We start from the raw sequence: 20,470 nt of genomic DNA, 5'->3' as shown, positions 1-20,470 counted from the left end.
ATTTGTTTCACTAAATCAAAATGTAAGACTTTTTCACAGCATCAGTGTTCTTAACACTTTTCTTTTGTTAATGAAGATGTCCAGTTGTGATTTAAAATATGCTCTATATCTATCAATCCGATATCCCCCTCCTCTGCTGGTTCTTCTGAGTCCAGTTGCCATTTTAAAGATAGTCTCTTCCTCCATTAATGTCACTTTGTTTAGGCTTTTCTATCATTCCTCTTCCACATTTTCAACCCTTTCCCTCAACTTTCCTACCCCTTTCTGCCACTCCTCCAGCTGTATTTGTTGTCAAGTCATGGTTTTAAAATCCAAAAAAGGCTCATGTAGTGGTCACCCATTGTCATGTAATATTATATCCACAGTCAAAAGAAATGTGATGGTCATAGTTTTCTTCAGGAATACTAGGTTCTCAGTTACATTGGTACATGTTTCTGGCACTTTTAAACCCTATTTGTGAGGGTTTCTTCCTGAGTTGTGAATGCTGTTTATATTTCCTTGTCTCCCATTCTTTGCCATGGTTTATTCATGCACCTTCTACTTTACTGCTGATTTTTGGTCCTTGAGAAACACTCCCGAGACTTATCATATTACCCGCCTCATTTTTTGTACCTTCTCTATGTCCTGGCCCACTAATGCTCTACTCTCTCCTTTTTCACCTTTATTAATTCCATCTGCTTCCTGTTTAGGAAAATCTTTACCCTGCTCATTTCTCTCTCTAGCTCTCCATCCCGTATCTCCTGCTCTGTGTTCACCCCGCCTTTCCCACTTCTCTACTCGTCATCTCCGTATCTCATAGTAGGGCTCTGCCCATCTCCATTATGTTCAAATATTTAAGTACTCTGTTGGGTTCTTTATTTGCTGTACTTTCTGTTTAGTAATCAGTCGCTGATTCATGCTTTCTCTTTCAGTTTCTTGTACCATTTCCTACTTCCGCCTTCCCCCCACATTCTGTCATTCGATCTTCGTTTTCATTATTTTTCCCCTTTTCATCGTTTCTCAGCAACACAGTAGAAATTATACAGTAGAAAGTGAAATAAGAAATAAGTTGGTGGTAAAATGTATTTGTAGCACATCTGGCAGAGTAATCACAAGTGTTCTGTCTTGTATAACTTTTGTTCTCTGAGACTAAGCAGATAAAAATTAAACATTCTTGGGTGCCTTTACGACTATGCCTAGACAATGGCCTTCAGACCTCAAGGTGTTTCACAGATTGTCTCTTCCAGAGTAAGTGGCTTACTTCCTTCTATCTCCTCTCCCTCTCTGGCTCTCCATCCATAATCTTACCTCTCCTTCCTATTACCCTATTCCCTCACTACACTACTTTTCTTTCCAATATGCACCCAGTTTTTTTTTTAATCATCCCCTTTGCTCTTCATTCTAATTTCCATTGGATTTAATTTTTTTGGACCTAAAAACAGCGAGACTCTTGACATGCTGTTAATGTGAAACATATTCTTAATAAACATGACAATGCATAAAATCCAATCCATACAACAAATTACAGCACCATTACGGATTTGCATTCACCATTTAAGCTTGGTCCTCACATATACCTCTTGTTTTCTTCCCACCAATGCCTTTTCTTTCTGTCTAACAGCAGTCACTGTTGTATTACATGTTGAAGTGCTTCCTGCTCGTTCTTTTATACAGGAACTTTGCACACACAAAACATGGGACATGCATTATGTTGTGAGATATCTGTAATTATTCTATCACAGAGTTAAGTGAATTTCCAAAGAGTGATTATGATTTGTGCTCCAGAAAAATGCTGCAAGGCTCCAACAAGGTTTTTCCAGTACAGGTTTTAGCATAAATATTGCTTTTACCCTTTCATGTGAAGACAGCTAGGAATGTCTGGTCCCTAAAATACCACTCCTTTGCATAAGAAGACTAAGAATAATTATTGCCAAGAAGGGACACCTTTCACAGCTGTTTGAGCCCCAGCTGATCAAAATCCAGGAACACTCAGACAGGGGCTCTAGCAGCTGTTTCCACATCTTCGAAGCAGCTGCTCAAAGTCAAATTGAGTTCAGTGATGCAGCTACTACACGTTTACAGACAATGAAACACTCCAAACAGAACTGGTAATTGGGAAGGAGAAATGGGGAACAGGCATTAACTTTGGGGGAGGGGTTAGGCTTAGGCAGTTACCAGGAGTTAGCACTAGATTAGGTTTAAGGATGAGAGGGGGATTTTAGGTTTAGAAAGTGATCAGGAATTGGATCAGAGTTAGGATTAAGGAAGGTGAGATTTTAGGTTTAGGGAGTTGTTTTTAGGGTTAGGGTCAGGGTTCTGAAACTGATAGTTAACTTAGTTGTAGAGCTTGGAAATCAAACCAGTGGCAGATAGAGTACTTGCTAATTAGACCACAAGTCAGTAAGAGAAATTGTCTCAAGCAAATGTTTCTTGAGCATATGTGGTGAACCACCAGAGTGGCATAGTTTTATAGCAGAAACTCTATAAGGGAACATACTACCTGAGGAGATACTTACAAAGGATGGCAATTTCCTAACTACCAGAGTTAACGGCATCAGTTCTGCTTTCTTTCTCCACCAACTAAGTGGTGAATGAGAGACTAAACCCCCTCCCAAACAGTACCACAAACAGAAATATGCAAAGATCTAATCCTAGAAACTACATTGCATTGTAAGTCTGTCTCTTTGGCCATGTTTGTTGTCTAACCATAGTGCTTAATATAGAAGACCTCAATGATGCTCAGTAATGCACAACACTCTAACCATACTGCACTTAATAAAATATTTATAGAAATTTTATATGCACCGTCTGTCAAAACACACTACTTTTTGCATCTCAACTATATTGGAAAATCAGGCAGCAGAACAGCTTGCTGAAAACACGTCAAAATGGTGTAGTAGAAAAAAACAAAACATGAAAATGACAGGTTCAAATTTTGACACCAGCAGACACAAAAGTGACCTTTAACTTCATTATCCAAAGAAGAAAAGGCATCAAAGACAGCCCCACCTTATAGACTGCGCCTCTACCAGGACTTTATACAGAGCACTGAAAACGTATCATATGTTGTATTCTCACAGGCTTGTACACTGTGGCCTGAGCATAATCTTCCATACCAAGGAAATCAGAAATCTAAAAATTACATCCCCTCCCACCACACAAGCAAGGAAAGTATAACCTATCAACTGTTCCTAATTTTACACACTGCCCACGCCACTCATTTTTTTTTTCTGGCAAATATTGAGGATTGGCATCTGTCAGTAATGCCATACATGTTTATATGTTCTATTATACAGTGTTCAGACCCTAAAGCCATTGAGGGACCTTGACTCTCTAAATGATGAATCATAAACCCAGTTATCTATCCATTCATCTTTATTCTTTTTAAAGGCTTTTAATGAAGCTGACTTGTGCATAGAAAGTGGTAACTTATTCTATCCCCTCATTAGTTTCATGTTTCTAATTCAGAAATGCATGTTCATGGAAAGCCTCTTCTGGAATCTGAGCAGACTTGCACTGAGAGTAACTCTCTTGGAGTCTGGCCCTTTATTTCTTCAGTCTGATATTACCTCTGCATTTGCTTTGCCATCACATATTGCAAGCAGAGATCTGCAGACTTCTGTGTTCTCTTTACTCGTTCTGTCTTTTAGCAATAACCCATGACTATAGGTTTCACCCACAGTCGGTGCGATTTGATTGCAAGAGCGAAGACCGAGTGATGAAATGAAGCTAACAATGGGTAAATCCTGTGATACCCACATCCAGGAGTGGGTTATTGCTATTATACAATGACATTATTTAAGAAAGAAATTGCTTACCTTTTTTAAATGTCTTTGTATTACTGTGCTGTAGTGTTTCTTCTTTCTTCTCATTCGTCCTTCTTTACTGATGTACTGTTTATCAAACCGCTTAACTGTACAGATTTTCACAGAATGTCCAGATTTTTGCCTGCTATATTTGGTCCATTTTTCATAAAATTGTATTTTTCTAGAAAATTTGTGGCAAATAAAGACTGAACTTAGGAAATAATGACAGACATTTTGAGTTTCATTCTTCATATCCTTCAGACAAATTAATGCTAATTCAAAACATGCTGTTCAGAAGAAGTAGTGGAAAAAGAGAGTCTCCATTGCTGTTTTTTTTTCTGCCATTACAACCTCTTAATGCATGAAACCTGGACAAAGCACAATATAATAGGGGGGCAGCTTTTATTGTTTTTGTAAGCTTAGAAAGTTGCTGGAGGAAGAGGTTTTGTGTTGGCATGTATTTTCTAAAGAATATGAAGCTTTGACACTTCTATCTGATGACTTCAGTCCCCAATGGCTTGCCAGAAAACTACATTTTCATGAGGAAAAGACCAAAACTGTTAGGCAAAAATCTGAACAGTTGAGAGGTACGAGGGTCTGCCGAGATTTTAGGAGGGGAGAGCTGATGAAATACAAGTAAAATCTGGTATGTTTCTGCTTCTTTCATTTTGCAGAATATACCTGATTTTCTTGTATTTTTTTCTGTCCTCTAAGCATATGCCAGTAGAAAAGTCTGGCCGCTCAATGGTACTTTAATGACGGGAATTATTTTTTCTGTTGATATATGCTCAATTTACAATGGGTGCACTGATTGGGCTGCCCAGTCAGAGTACATGTTTTTGAAAGGCAATCTGGCATTATTGTATAATTATCATTTTACCAAGTTCAACAGTTATATAGTTTTTTAGCAAATTTATTTTGACCAATCTTTTTTAGCACTTATTTAAAGAACTCCACCCAAAAGTCAAGTTTTTCCTTCCAAAAAGTGATTTTCCTTCCCTGTAATTCAACACTAAACACTTCACACATATATATATATATATATATATATAAAAAATAATGTATTTGTTTCTTTCCTGCATCTGTCTCATCTGTTGCATCACAAAGACTACAAAGAGTGGCAGAATAATTGTTAGGTCACTTATCCCAACTACAGTCATTAAGAAAACAATGCATCATAAACAATGGCATTTAAATCTGTCTTACCTGTTACAGAGTGGGATTGCTAGCATCACACCTCAGATAAATAGTGTAACCTGGAGTCTGAACAAAGGCAGGCCTTTAAAACTTCGTTTTAAATGTTTTTCCCATTAGTAAAACTCAGTTCCACAAAGAAATAAAACAAATATGTTCATCTAACGTTTTTTGCTTTCAGTCAGCATTTAATTTTGCATTTTTTTTGTACTCTAAGTTCTGTAAAAGTGCATGTTTTTTTCTAGTGTTTTGTTGCAGCATTTTTGCATTGTATACATTGTTTTGTTGAGACAAGTCAGTGAGTTGGGGAAAGAAGGTTAACATCAAATACTTTAATTCTAGCCACAGTATTTAAAACTGAATGCAACACAGACCAACTTAGCCAAGTAATATCTATTAATCACAGGGATCAGATTTCTCGTACTTGAAAACTGAGCTACAGTTGTTACTTTGAAAAGAACAATGGACTCCACTACATTTCGAACCCTGTCATTCAAACATTCGTTAAAATGCTGTAACAGAGATGGCCACTAATAGAAATCAAAGGAAGCAAAGTAATTAAAAACGTGGGTTGATGCTGACAGTGAAAAGTAAACAGTCACACCAGTGTTGTAAACTTGTGAAAGAGAAAAACAATGAATGATCCTCATCATAAGGATTTCTTTCTGTCCCTCTAACGTGACATCAGGAAGGTGAAGCCATTGACAGTAAAACAAAATAATGCTAGCCATGGTGGCCTCCTTCAGATAATTTTGGGGTATAACAAATTAGAAAATAGTAACCATTTACCTTGATACAGAGGCATTAGCAATATGGTTGCCACCCGTCCCGTTGTCAGCGGGACACTCACGGTTTGAGTGCTCTCATCCCGCTTCCCGCGCTCACCAAGCGTGGGACTTTAAAAGTCCCGTTTTTTCCCCTTTGCGCTTGCAGCGCTTCGCATTTTAAAATTGCCGTGGAAAAGCCGAAAATACTTCCGTTTTTTCCACGGCAATGCGGCTACGTCACCACCCGGACCTGCAGTTAGAGGGATTCTCTGCTAGGTCCGGGTGGTAATGCAGCACAGTAATTGGCTGCAGCCATCGTAGGGGGCGGGAACTTCTTCTGAAGAGCCCCATAAAGGTCGCAGCTGTAGAGCACTAAGCTCTATAGCAGCTGCGAGTCCCGACAAAAGATCTGATTTTTTTTTTTCACCATTGAAGCCAGCCTAGCCAGCCTAGCCAGCCAGCCAAGCCAGCAAGGGAGCCAAGCCAGCAAGGGAGCCAGCCCAGCCAGCCAGCCAGCCAAGTCAGCAAGGGAGCCAGCCTAGCCAGCCAAGCCAGCAAGGGAGCCAGCCTAGCCAGCCAGCCAAGCCAGCAAGGGAGCCAGCCTAGCCAGCCAGCCAAGCCAAAAAGGGAGCCAGCCTAGCCAGCCAGCCAAGCCAGCAAGGGAGCCAGCCTAGCCAGCCAGCCAAGCCAGCAAGGGAGCCAGCCTTGCCAGCCAAGCCAGCAAGGGAGCCAGCCTAGCCAGCAAGGGAGCCAGCCTAGCCAGCCCAGCCCAGCCAGCAAGGTAGCCAGCCCAGCCCAGCCAGCAAGGGAGCCAGCCCAGCCAGGAAAGAAGCCAGCAAGGGAGCCAGCCAGCCCAGCAATAACTGTGAGTGGTAAGTAGATAATTGCATTTTGTGGCTTTAGTTATTTAAAATGGGAATAGTGTGCTTTATTTAAGTTTTTAATATTTAGTGGTAGATGGGGATGTAGTATTTAAATCTGTGCAGTGGTTATTTTGAGACTTTTGTACTAGTTTAAAATGGGAATATATTGTGGTTTAATTTTTTTAATGTTTAAAGGCAGATGGTGGGTGCAGTATGCAATATTTAAATCTGTAGTAGTTAGTTTGATATTTTTGAGTAGTAGTTTTTAAAGATATAAAACCTGAATGTATATGTAATTGTTATTATGCTTGGGGGTATGATTTGGAAGCATTACTTTTAAAAGGCAGAACTGTGTATAGAAGTTGTTTGTTTCTGTTGGGGGGCAGTGAAATATAAACTTAGTGTGATGCATTTCTATTGTCGTAGCTTTTTCTGGGTATTGTCTGTATGCATATAGGAACTGTTTGAGCATAGTTTGTACTTTTTTTGTATGGAAATATGCACTATAATGCTGTTTTCAGGAAGTTACGATATACTTTTTAGGTAATTTTTCCTGTTCCTGAAAGTCCATGTCTATGTGGTACAAGTCTACCTTTTGAGGGGGAATGTTAACAGTTAATGTAATTCATTTATTATTCTAGTAGGTACACGTTGCCAATTTGCCAAAGCTGTTTCAAGATTGTTTTCATTTATACTTGTAAATGTGTGCATTTAATTTATTATGCATTTTTAATAAGGTTAAAATGTACTGTTTTGCTTGTAATGTGAATATGGGTGTGTTACTTTTACTTGGGCCTGTTTATTGCATTGCTGTGCTGGATTAATTGCTATGTTTTGAAGTAAAAGGAGCCATGGAGTCTGCTGTACATTGTAGTTTTAAAGTTAAAATGTTTGGACTTTTTTCCCATTTATTTTTTTTTTGTGGATGGATGCTCTGAAGTTAATGCAATGTATTTGAGATTGTGCTAAACCATGTTACAGGGTAGTTTGCATCTAAGTAGCAAAGTTTTTATTTTGTGTTTTAGTGATGTCTTCAACATACTTATTTACTGTTTTCATTATAATCAGATTATGAGCAGTGCTGCTGTTGGGCATGTTTATTAATAGATCATTGCGCTGTGCAAATTAGTGCCATACATTTCTTAACTGCTGTGGTCAAAAGCTAAATTAGGTCTATGGTATCCACTGTGCATTCTCATTCATTTTACTGTTTTTGGTTCAGTGAATATGGTTAACTTTTTTTGTCTTGTGGGGTGTGGTGGGCATGTTCAGTGGTAAAAATAATGCATTTCATTTTCTACAAGCTGTGTTAATGTTAGTCTTCAATGGCCAAAATGCCCCCTACATTACCTCATTTACTATTTGACCTTTTTCAAACTGTAAACTCTTTTTTGCTTCATTCCTCTATAATACTGCATCTCCTTTAACAACTCTGGTGATGTCGTGGTGGGGGTGTGGCCAGTGTCATGCTGGCCACACCCCTATCCTGTTGACCACACCCCCATGTCCCACTTTGCCCTTGTTAAAAGGTGGCAACCCTGATTAGCAATGCAGAAAAGTTCAAGATTTGCTGAAAAACATGTTTTTCCGATTCTGGGTGCGGTTCTCCTTTAAATTACATTTGCATAATTCTTTTGATTTTCAATAGAAAGAAATGGACTGCTTTTTATCCATACTTTCATACTTTCTTTTCCCTTCAAACAGATATATTCTGAGACCCTATCTTTCACTTCAGTACTAATATGAATGAGTTAGTGCCCAGTTGGTCATCTTTGTTGCTCCAAGGTTCCTTTCCTTTTCATGTTGTCTTTTCATTTGACTAGCTGACAGGAAAGAAACCATAACCAAATTAAGGTTCCCTACTGAAATGTCATCACAAGCTGAAAAAGACCAAAAACCAGGAGAACAAATTTCGAAAATCACTCTCTTGCTTTAAACTTCTTTTTGCAGGAGGAACGATCCCCAATGCACCCCCATAGTGGGTGTGCATCTGTGTCTCCAAAGATAATACATATTGACTCAATTCAGTAACTGGATTCTTTTCAGGATGACTCCTCCACACAACATACAGATAAATTCTTGTCTTCTCTTCAGAATTTGTTTTCTGTCTGTAAGATTCCTCAAATCCTGCTTACACATTGGAGACATTTATTTCTCCTCCCATGTCCTTATACTTTCTCTTTACTTCTCCCCTTGTCCTTGCCTCTTTTCTGTATGTAATTATGGCTGGTTTTCATCATCAAGTGCTATATACTTATACAGCATTAATTTTCAAAGAGATCTGTGTATGAAGAGCTGCACAGCTAATCAGATATGTATTAGGCATCAAGTAACTTGGTCATACTGTCTAAAGGGCTGCATAAAAAAACATTTAGCAATAATTGGATGAACAGCATTAGGCTGTTGGACTGCAGAAGCATCCTGCAGTATCACACAGAACTTGATAGACATCACAGGCAGGGAACGGAAGCATAAGGTCAAATAATGCATGTTCATGCATACAGTGCAGCACCACATATCTGCAAATAGTCTCATTAATCATCAGAAGGGCAGCATAGTGGTAACAGATAACAGCCCCATGTGCATGTTTCTCAGTCAGGTGTTGTACAATATAGCACTATGCCACAGCACTAGGAATGACCATAATGCTGCATTGTAGCAATAGGACAGTATCATACTACTGTGCTGTGGTGTCACATGAGTGCACATGATGTATGCATGAGTATACAATCTGTGCACATGATGTATGCATGGGTATACAGTGTGTGCACATGATGTATGCATGGATATACAGTGTGTGCAGATGTATGCATGGATATACAGTGTATGCACATGTATGCATGGGTATACAGTGTGTGCACATGATGTATGCATGAGTATGCAGTGTGTGCCCATGATGTATACATGAGTATGCAGTGTGTGCCCAAGATGTATGCATGAGTATACAGTGTGTGCCCATGATGTATGCATGAGTATACAGTGTGTGCCCATTATGTATGCATGAGTATAGAGGACACACTTTGTTGTCACCATGATGTGCATGGCTTGTGCTGACATGTATGAATAATGTAGTGCAAACTGGCAATGATTCATGGTGGCAGTATCGGTCTTCATTACCATATCTGTCACACTGATTTGCTCTTAATAGCATGACAGATATCATTTGAGATATTCTGAATAACACTGTTTACAACTATTCAACTTCAAAACAGAGGCATTTTTGTAGAGCTTTTGTGGACATATCAAATTCCATAGATAAGGATGGAGTACTGCCTGCTAAAGTATAACAGCACAGTCTGTACTGGATGTCCGAAAGAGTGAGTCACATGGTATGATGTGTGGGAAACTGGGAACCTATGACACTGGCAGTGTACTATGCCCACTGTCTGTGGCTGGAGGCTTCAGATTTTTTATACAAAACACCATGAGAAGGATATGCTGCATGTAGTACAGTGGCTTCAGGGTTATATGTTCAAGCATGGCTAAAGTACATACAGGCAGATGCTGTGTGTAGCATAAATTGCAGGTGAAAACTAGGTGAATGGGGGAGCGTGGATATATTTATGTGCATCCCAAAGGATAACTGCCTGATGTGTTTTACCAGCAGGGTACAATCATAGATCTACCCCAACTCTGTTACCTATGAACACATGGCCTGACAATGCATTCATTATAATTGTCCACATCATATGCAATGATGGTCATCAGGGCCAACACATGGGATACCCCATTAGTGCATTAGCATATGGGCCCATAGTTCTACTCCTTACTGCCAATGATAGCACTGAGGTTAGCCAAAGCAAGGGTGTGGTGATGGTGGCAGTTTCTCCAGGTGAAAGCCATTAGGAAGCACGATCGATGCTCTGTGAAGAGGCAGTTACTGGTCATCATAATCATAGCTGCTTAAATTACAGCCAGTATATGAAAACTATTGCATGGAGCTTGAAATATTTTGTAACACAAAATAGTAATAAAAAGCCACTGCACTCAAATTCTGAACAAAGTATAAATCCAAAACAGAAACCAAAAAACAGCTTAAAAACAGATATTTTATTCATATACACCGACAAGCTTGTTCTACGCATCTTGAGAATGCATTTGTGAAACGTTCCAGTTGATATATTTGAATAAAATATTTTATTTATTTATTTATTTATTTATTTTTTCCCTGATAATTTGTAGCATACACAATTTCTTAGTATAATTTAAACAACTACAATCTCATGGCTGTTTAAAAGGTGTTTAATTTGTGACAACTGCGCCAAGGAATTAATAGCTTTAAGCTACTGTATAGCAAAGTTGCTAGTTACGTTGCACACAGTGTAGCGTTTCAGAAAGTGGGTATATCTGTAGATAATTTGTGATGAGCATAAGACTTTTTTTGCTCCTTGAGTTTGATGAGCTTTTTTTTCCTTTTATTCCTCAACTTGAGTGTGAGGGGTGACATTGTCCAGTGTATCAAACAACCTTGTTGTGGGTTTGGCATCAAGCCCTGACGCCACAAATAAACACAGTTGGAGGCCCCCTTCTGAAAATGTTGACTCCACTACTGTAGGATGCGATTCCTCACCTATCACACCCTCCCAGTGAATATGGCTACTATGCTCCCCTCCCACTTCAGTACCTCATATTATAGCAATGCAGAGACCTGTTACTGTATCCCCCACATGTACAAGTCATGACTGTAACCTGCCTACCCTCCTAACATACCTGAGTGTGATGACTGATGCACAGCATGACTAGGCCACACACTGTCCTGCACAGCCTGGGTGTGATACCACATGCATCATTTTTATCTGAGTTGTGTGCGTCATGGCCCATAGTTGTGAACCAGCTGCAACCTCCTTGCCAGTGTTACCATGTGGTTGTGCACACCTCTGCCTCAGCCTTTGCACTGCTATTGCATATTCCTCCCTTGACTCTCTTCCATGCCCTTCTGTTGCTACTACAGTTGGTAAGGAAGGTCCTGCAATGTTGTCCACCAGCTACTCAAGTTTGTGCAAAGCCAAGTTGTGCAGCACAGCGCACACAATGAAGATCTTGTTGCAGATGTCTGGACTGTATTCCCTTCAGAAGTCTGAATGCATGTTGCACTATATTTCCACACAGACCGTGTTATACACCATTTCCTGAATAATCTGGAGTTGAATACTAGGGTCATCAAGCCGGTCTGTAGGGCATATCCTGTCTTACCTGCAATACACATGTGTTGCATGTAGCCTGCTCCATGCTTGCATATGGGCCTGTCTGTCTAACATTTGTGATACCTATCAAACAGGTGAGCCTGTGGGAAGTCACTTGCAGGAACCGTTGGTACAAGTGAGATATGTACCAAATATGCAAATCATACAAACTTCCTGGGTAGCAAAAAAACATATTACAAACAATACAGTAGGCATTACAGTCCCCTTGGCAGTTCGAGTGGAAGCCTTTCCTGCTAATGTGTCAAAGGCCCCTCTGAAGCCATAGTGGTGATATATAATCTAAGGCTGCAATGACCTGCATAATGTTGATTCTCTCTGCTGCTGCCTAGGGAACCAGATACGCTCCTCCCCATATAGCATTTTATCAAGGAGCTGCTTTAACATTCATCGTGCTGAGGCCTACAATATTCCTAACATGTCACCTGTAGGTTACTGGTAGGTCTCTCCTCCCCATATAGCATTTTATCAAGGAGCTGCTTTAACATTCATCGTGCTGAGGCCTACAATATTCCTAACATGTCACCTGTAGGTTACTGGTAGGTCTCTCCTCCCATATAGCATTTTATCAAGGAGCTGCTTTAACATTCATCATGCTGAGGCCTACAATATTCCTAACATGTCACCTGTAGGTTACTGGTAGGTCTCTCCTCCCCATATAGCATTTTATCAAGGAGCTGCTTTAACATTCATCATGCTGAGGCCTACAATATTCCTAACATGTCACCCGTAGGTTACTGGTAGGTCTCTGATGCTAAGATGGTTAAGGCTACACATACCTTTGCATCGAAAGGAATAGGTATATCATACACTCCTTGATTCCACTTGTGGGTGACACATTTCATCTAAGAATATTTCTAACCACTCAGTAACAGCCCACAATCTGTTGATCTCTCAACTGGTGATAAGTCAGGTGTTGCATTTACTTCTTCCAGTGTCATGAAACATCATGAGTATTAGTACTGCGAGTGCCTCCCAGCACATTCTGCTGTGCTACTGCTGCTGATTTTCTTAGCATCTCTTTCATCATACACCATAGATCACAGCATTTAAACTTGGCAGCTGCTGCAGTGCACCTGTTTTTTATGTACCTGCAATACTCTGCCACCTTAGGTTTCTTCATTTGCGTATACTGTGTGGCTCATTTACACAGGGTCCCTTACTTCTATGTCATCAGACACTCATCACCATGCACTCCAGAGCTCGCTGTTTTAACCACTGTGCAGTTGTACTACCTGTATTTTTGGACTGCCCACATCTTGCATATTGCCACTATATGCATTAGTCTGCATTTATTTGCATAGTGCAGTGTGGTAATCATGTATGGATCCTAGTCTGCATCTAGGCTGTAAAGTTAGATCAAGCCTTTCAAGACTGTTTTTACATTGTGACCAACAGTGACATTGGCGTTCTTCTATATTGGTGATTATTCATTGAGAGATGTAATCTGTGATTTAGACCAGTTCTCCATGGCATTCATTAAAAAGCACTTTGTTTTATTTTATTTTTTTCTGTATCCAATTCATTTGACCATAAGATATATATTTTTGCTTCTGCCACATTATTTATCATACATCTGTGTACTACAAAATGTTGATCTGTATAACTTGCATTTTCAAACCTGAGTAGACCCCTTAATTTGGTTTACTGTGTGATATAACTCGAGAGAATAATCTTGGACCATACTTACATAGCCAAGTAAATGTCAGTCCTCATTTTTTCATATTCTAATCTTTTTAGGCACCATTCATTTGTTCACACATGCAAGCACACCACACACACACACACACACACACACACACACACACACACACACACACACACACACACACACACACACACACACATACACACACACACAAACACACATCAAGATAATAGTTCAGAGCAGTTGTGTCTAAAATTGTCATGCAGACAAACATCTATTTTTCCTACTCTTTGCACATTGTCTGCCTAGGGAAGAAAGTTAATTGGTATATCAAAGTTCTCTGTAATTTTATTTCAAAAGATTGCTTTACATTTACCATTCTGAATCACCTTGACATATTCTGTGGTTCTGTTCCATTTTATTTTACAGTGTTTTATTTCACCTTTGCAAATCTATTATTTGTACACTGTGCTCTTCTATTGTTTTACTTTTAATATTTCTTATTTTTCTATATATTTCTTCTGTATTTCAGGATCTAATTTCAGGTCACTCATTGCCTCTGTGAAGCCTGAACGTATTAGTAGAATTTTACCTACATACTTTCTGTGGTTTGTTATTTCTGTACAAACTGATGTATAGATAAAGATTTGGATGTAATGGAGCATGGCTAAAACTGTCACTGTCAGAGTCACTAATGTCTCCTAATTTAAATTAAATATAATCTGAGTTGCAAGAATTTATGATGCAGTTTAAACTGAAAGCATGTTTTGGGGATCAGGACACTCATCCTGGTTGTAAGATACACAAATGACCCATCTGTAATGCAACCTTTACTTTACTCACTCTCCATTTACTTACTTAGTCCAACTCAGTTACAGTAAGGTAGTAAAAGTAGCCCCAAATTACAGGACACTAACATGTGCATACACACTTGCTAACCCACCTATGCATGACTATGTGCAATCTGGAGAACTGCTTATTCAATTGTACCACATCTTTTTGGTATACGAGGAAATGACAGCTCCTAGCAAAATCTATGGAAATCCTAGGGAGAGCATGTAATCGCTACAAAGGAGACACATCAGCTAAGAAAAGAACTGGAGGACTAAGCACTCTGAGCTGGCAGTACTCAGCAGTTTGCCATTGTGCTTTTTATTTGATAGAAAAAAAAAATCTGAGGATTATCCGCTTAAATTGAGAAGCCATTACCTATTTAATAACTGTAAGAGCTGCATTTTATTATTTAAACAAAATTATATTTTATTTCTAAGGATAATATAAAAGGAGAACTTGTTTTCAATTTCAACAGGGAGCTTTCGACTTTAAATATGAACGCTTTTTGTGACCGTTTCATAATAAGAAAAAAGTGCATTTAAACATTTAGTCTGTTGATTTAGAGCTGTTATACATCCGAGATTTATAAAAAGTATGAGAGGGATGAATGTTCCAGATGATATATAGCTTGCTTTAACTCTTATTCCATGTGACGAGAGTCATTTTCATTCTAATTACACCAGCATAGAAATGAATAACACTTTAATCTTTACATAGATGGCTTTAAAATGTCTTTCTTTTTAACTTTTTTTTTTTTGCTGTGACTGTTATTACTTTGCTTTTATCATTTGCATCTCCCTGTACCTATTTGTAATTTATATGCTGGAAGAGGATATTTATAGTCTGAAAAGTCCATTGGTTAATAAAGTTAGAATTATTTTTGGCATATTTTACACAGGAAAGCCCACTGATCAAATGTAGTTATTATTCCATTCCATTTCTTGACACTTATTTATAATGAGGTGGCAATATTTTTTTTAATTATTCCACAAAGAAACGTATATCTGTTTCCTTGTTGCATTACAGCAATTACTACCCAGATCACATTAAAGATAATGCACCAACTTTACAAGTTTCATGTAGCACTATGGATATTTAGGAATTACTGTGTAGTGTCTAAAAACGGCAAAGGAAAGTACCCAGGTAGAGGAAACCGTCAGGATTTCATTTGTCATACTGCTAATGATTTTATTTTATTTAGTCAAGTAAAGGAGTCCCTTATCTTTTTCAACAGATGGATTCAGTAGGGCACATGGCGAAGAGGGGTCTGGTTGAAAATTTTACCATTGATTCCTTTTCCACTAAATAAACCAGTAATAACTGAACTGTTCTAACTGCTGAAGAAAGACAATTGCCTTTCATAAAGATGATGTCAAAATCTTAGATATCGCTGGTAATATCTTGGAGAACTTACAAACAGCACAATTATGAATTTAAGTGGTAAACAACATTTTTAAACGATGCTCGTGTAAAAACTGCAATATTCATTAGTATTTTAAAGGAGGGCATAGCTCCAGAATAATAGCGGTAATTTAACTTTTGAGATTTAAACTTCAACTAATCTGAAAGTAAAATGAATTTTTTTTTATTTAAGTATGACACTCATATAAAGCATAGCAGAGCATACTTTTACTATAAAAATGCAGCCAATCTTTGTATCAGAACAGTGTGGAGAAATGCATGTCAGTTTTGTGTGTTAATAGGAATGTTTGAGTTAGAATATGTATCCATTAACTAATCAGGTTGTTTGCAATATTTGCAAGGTTCACATCCAGCAAGAGAATAACTAATGTAAAATCAGCATAAAGAAAAATTTAAGATTTTATGCATCTCGTAAGTGGCTAAAACCTCCACCGTTTCATGTATAGATACTTTGTAAAAAGCTTTTCAGGAAAAATGGAATTAGATTTTGCTTGCCTAGTTCTGGAACGGGTCTATATTACATATCCAAATGCTTAAATGTTCGAATCGCTAAAGATCGACCTTTAGCGATCAAACATTTAAATGTTCGAATATGAATAAAAATTAAAAAGAAAAAAAACAAAAGGAAAAAAATTAAAGTGTGTGAGCAGGGGGGCAAGCCACCCACACCACCCGCTACTTGAATGTACCAACTTCAAGATCGCGCTACAGTGCAGGGAATGGGAAATTTTCCGTTTCTGCACTGTAGCAAACTGAAGTGTGATCTTGGTGTTGGTATATTTAAGTAGGGGTAGGTGTGGGGGGTGCAGCCCCTGATGTGGGGGTGCAGGGGGGCTTGCCCCCTGTTTAAACCCTTTAATTTTTCTTTTTATTATGTTTTTACATATTCGAACATTTAAATGTTTGATCGCTAAAGGTCAATCTTTAAGCATTCGTATATGTAATATAGACCCTTCTGGAACACCTGAATAAAATATTTATTTGGATTTCTTATGGAGCTAGATCATTTACTTTTCAGGTGGAAATTATAACAGTAATTCAGCGTGCCAAGATCCTAAGTGACAGTTCTAAAAGGGAATATATTTTAATTAGTAACAAAATGATATCGTAAAAGAAAGAAGGTATATCAAGCACTCCTTGAAAAAGAAACAACAAAGATTCCATAAAAAGGCTTTATTCAGCCTGAGTACATAGAACCCATAAACTCTTCTAGGATGTTGCATTATATTATAGGACACAACTTCTTTAAGTTTAATAAATTGGGAGCCTGTAACTATTTTCCTCAGTTCACTAAGCAGAGCTTAATTGCTTCACCAATAAATAAAAGGACTTTAACTGAGATTGTTTACTAAGGTTTTCTTTCTATCGAGATTGTGCTTTGTGATACTTCATTTTAACCTTAAGAATTTGGAAGTCTGCAACTTTCCTACTGAGTTGAGCCTGGTTAATACCCAGGACAATATACTGAGATTTGTCCTGGCCAGTGTAAGCTACACTGGATACTGCATGATTTAACTCCTAACTGGTTTACCATCTCGACTAAATCTTGTGGTGGCCCCATGACCCACACTGAATATTTGTTTATTTGATTATTATCTGGGCAAGTATTTACATTAGGAGGCAGAAATATACCCTAGTATTTCCCACCACCTGAGCTATATGACAAACACGTAATTTTGTCTTTATGAAGGCAGGGAAAATATAAGATGAGACATTAGGGAAGATGTAACAAGGCAGGGACAAGCATGGTATGTGTGTACATGTATGCACGTGTGTGTTTGAATGTGTGCTTTTGTGTAGAAGAGTAAATGAAGGGGATGCCTGTGCCACCACAATGCACTGGCCACTAGTATTACATAGTGCAGGAAAGTGCTGATTAACACTAGTGGTCATAAGGGGCAATTCAGAAACATGCAAATTAGCTGATAATGAGGTTTTTCCTCATTGTGGCTAAGGTGTCTCTGAATTGCAAATTCACACATCATGTAAACAGTCACTTTTTGCCATACCTCTTACTGGCAGGGGTGGGGTTCTTTCAGAATCCCCAGTTATATATATACCACTGCAATGGACAAACCATTAAAGTAACCTATAAATCAGGAAATCTATACATTGTGACATTTTTTCTACAAAATCATTTAAATACATAACACCTACAACTATTGAGTGTCAGATGATGTATCTCCTCTAAAAAAATTAACTTTGGTAAAATTTTAATTGATTAAACTATTTTGATGCTTACAAAATATGCATATAATGATGGATGAAGCAGTAATTATTAATTTAGCATTTCGGGCTTAACTGTACTGCCAGCTAACTCTTGAAGTCTCATTTACTGAGAAAGCTAATCTACCTAAAATGTAACTGAAACTTGCATAATTACTGATACATGTTATACAAAAATACATCTAAACATTTTAATTTATGACCCTGCTAAAATGTTCTAAATACAAAAAGACTAATGTACATTAGAAAAACTTTGTTATGCAGGTATGTAAAAGTAAAAAAATATCAGTAACTAAGGTGCGGAAGTAATCTAAGTTACAAATTATACAAAAAGGAATATTTAAAATTATTATTTACTAAAGCTCCCAGGCATACTGGGTGCTTGGGGAAAAAAAGAGTCTATTACGAGCCTTTGAAATCATCTGCAAATAAACAAAGGTCTTAGAGCCATTTGGACTATAAGGTATTCTGTAGGTAATGTTCTTTAGATAATGAGCATTATGAACTATAAAACAGTGAGTATTTGCATTTGAAGATCTTATTTTAAAATGCTGTATTATTATTTTAGTCTTTTTTTTCCCCACAAAGACGGGAGGAAAAAACTGTGGGATGATACAAGATTATACTAGTAGGACTTTTCACTGACTTGATTTAATGATAAAATTAGAGTGAAAGAAAATAAAAAATTCTTCTCTTGAAAGCATGATCAAATGTATGCTTCCAGGAACCTTCATTTTATTTTATTGCATTTTCAGCACTATAAGATAATGTTCAGAAATATATTAAATACTTTTCTGGGAGTAAAGAAACATCTGTGGAAGCGGTGAGAGATGTCACCTTTCCAAGATAACAAGTATGTCAGTATGAGCATGTTAGAGACCATAGTTTTCTATCAGATCTTGTATCTTGAGTTACTATTCTGTCTCCATATTTACTCTATACTGACAGACTAATTCAGTCTGGCTGCTAGAGAAACCTTATGTCCGTTAGATAAGAATGGTTTACTTGACAGGAAACATTATCTTGTTTGAAGGAGTTAAAAGATAATTTGAACTCTGTTTAGATAAATTCTTATTTTTTGGATTTGTTAAGGAAGTTACAAGCAGTATATGGCAAGAGAGAAACATCTCTGCCATTTTCCAGTATTACTTTTTAAAGTCAAAATAGACTGTTCCTATTCAGCAATAAACTGTTCTAGAACTTTATTTGTTTACTTAATGTATGTGTATTTAACCAGATAAGTGAAGTAATCCTTCACAGAGGTTTTTCACCATGACATTTCCAAAGACTTAAGGGAAGATGCACGAACAGTTTAGAAACACTAATTAATGCGCATAAGTTTGGAAGGTGGGAGGGAGCTCAAATACCCATAAAATAGCTAAGCAGATGAGGGGAGAACAAGCAAACTCTATGCAGACAGTAACAAGGTGTCAAGTCTGAATGCTAGACTCTGGGGTCATGAGGCAGAGTTCTTAAGCAGTGACCCAGCGTTTGTTCAGCTGAGCTGTATCCAGTCTAAATAACCTAAGTCAGATGTAATGGTGGGACCAGGCAGTCTTGTGTTAGCATGATAGACCTCAGGAATTATTTTTTTTTTTATTTATTTTTTAATTAGTTAAGTCTATTAGGCATATGTGTCCCTTTTCAATGGTAATTCAGGATTGCTGTCTGGTTAGGTGATATGCTTGCAGTCATAAATGTTGCAAGTAGAAATTAAGGGAAATAAACTCACGACTACACTATAAAACTCCTTAACACTTAATCACTTTAAGTAAACCATTTTATATATATATGAGCTTACAATGATAAAAATGTGTCCACAAGAAAAGGAATATTAGCTCACTCTTCACCGATGAAGAGATTATTCAAAGTAAAGGGGTTCAGGTAATTCGTTTTGTTTGCACAAAGCTGAGTAAGTGAGGTTTATTTAGAAACGAAAGAGTTGGATGGGTTGCTAGGAAATATGTAAAAGATGAGGCAGATGGAGCACCTCATGTACTTTTTATGAAGTTAGTTTAGTCGGGACAATTTTGAGTCTCATATTGTCTCAGATGAGCAGTGTAATGTAAGATGAAAGTAGTCTCAGGTGAAAGGAGGAAAGAAAGGATTTGCCTTAAATGCAAATAAATCAGCGCTAGAACCATCATCTGAACTGAATGTATTTTCTGTGATATATTTACTGCTTGTTTGCTTGAAATTGTAGTTAACATTTGTATTACACTTACATTAAGCCCGACATTTTAATTATAGCTACTAGCAAAGTAGCTTGGATTTAAAAACTTGCAATCTAAAGTTATTTCTTCCAAATCAACAAGTTCATAAGTTAGGTTATACAAGTGTTTTTGCCTTACGGCTTTCAAGGAACTCTATCTCAGCAACTGTTGGATCAAACACCTTAGTTCCATCCCAATCATCCAAAGACTTGCATTTGACTAGACTATTCACACTTCTGATATATTCAGGTAATTTATTCCATAACTGTGCCATCTTGTCTGTTAAATAACAAGCTCTGTTCTTTTTATTATGCAGG

Source organism: Protopterus annectens, chromosome 13.part0 (genome assembly GCF_019279795.1).
Source record: "Protopterus annectens isolate FY-2018-M chromosome 13.part0, PAN1.0, whole genome shotgun sequence".
Taxonomy (NCBI): domain Eukaryota; kingdom Metazoa; phylum Chordata; order Ceratodontiformes; family Protopteridae; genus Protopterus; species Protopterus annectens.
This window is presented reverse-complemented; position numbering follows the sequence as displayed.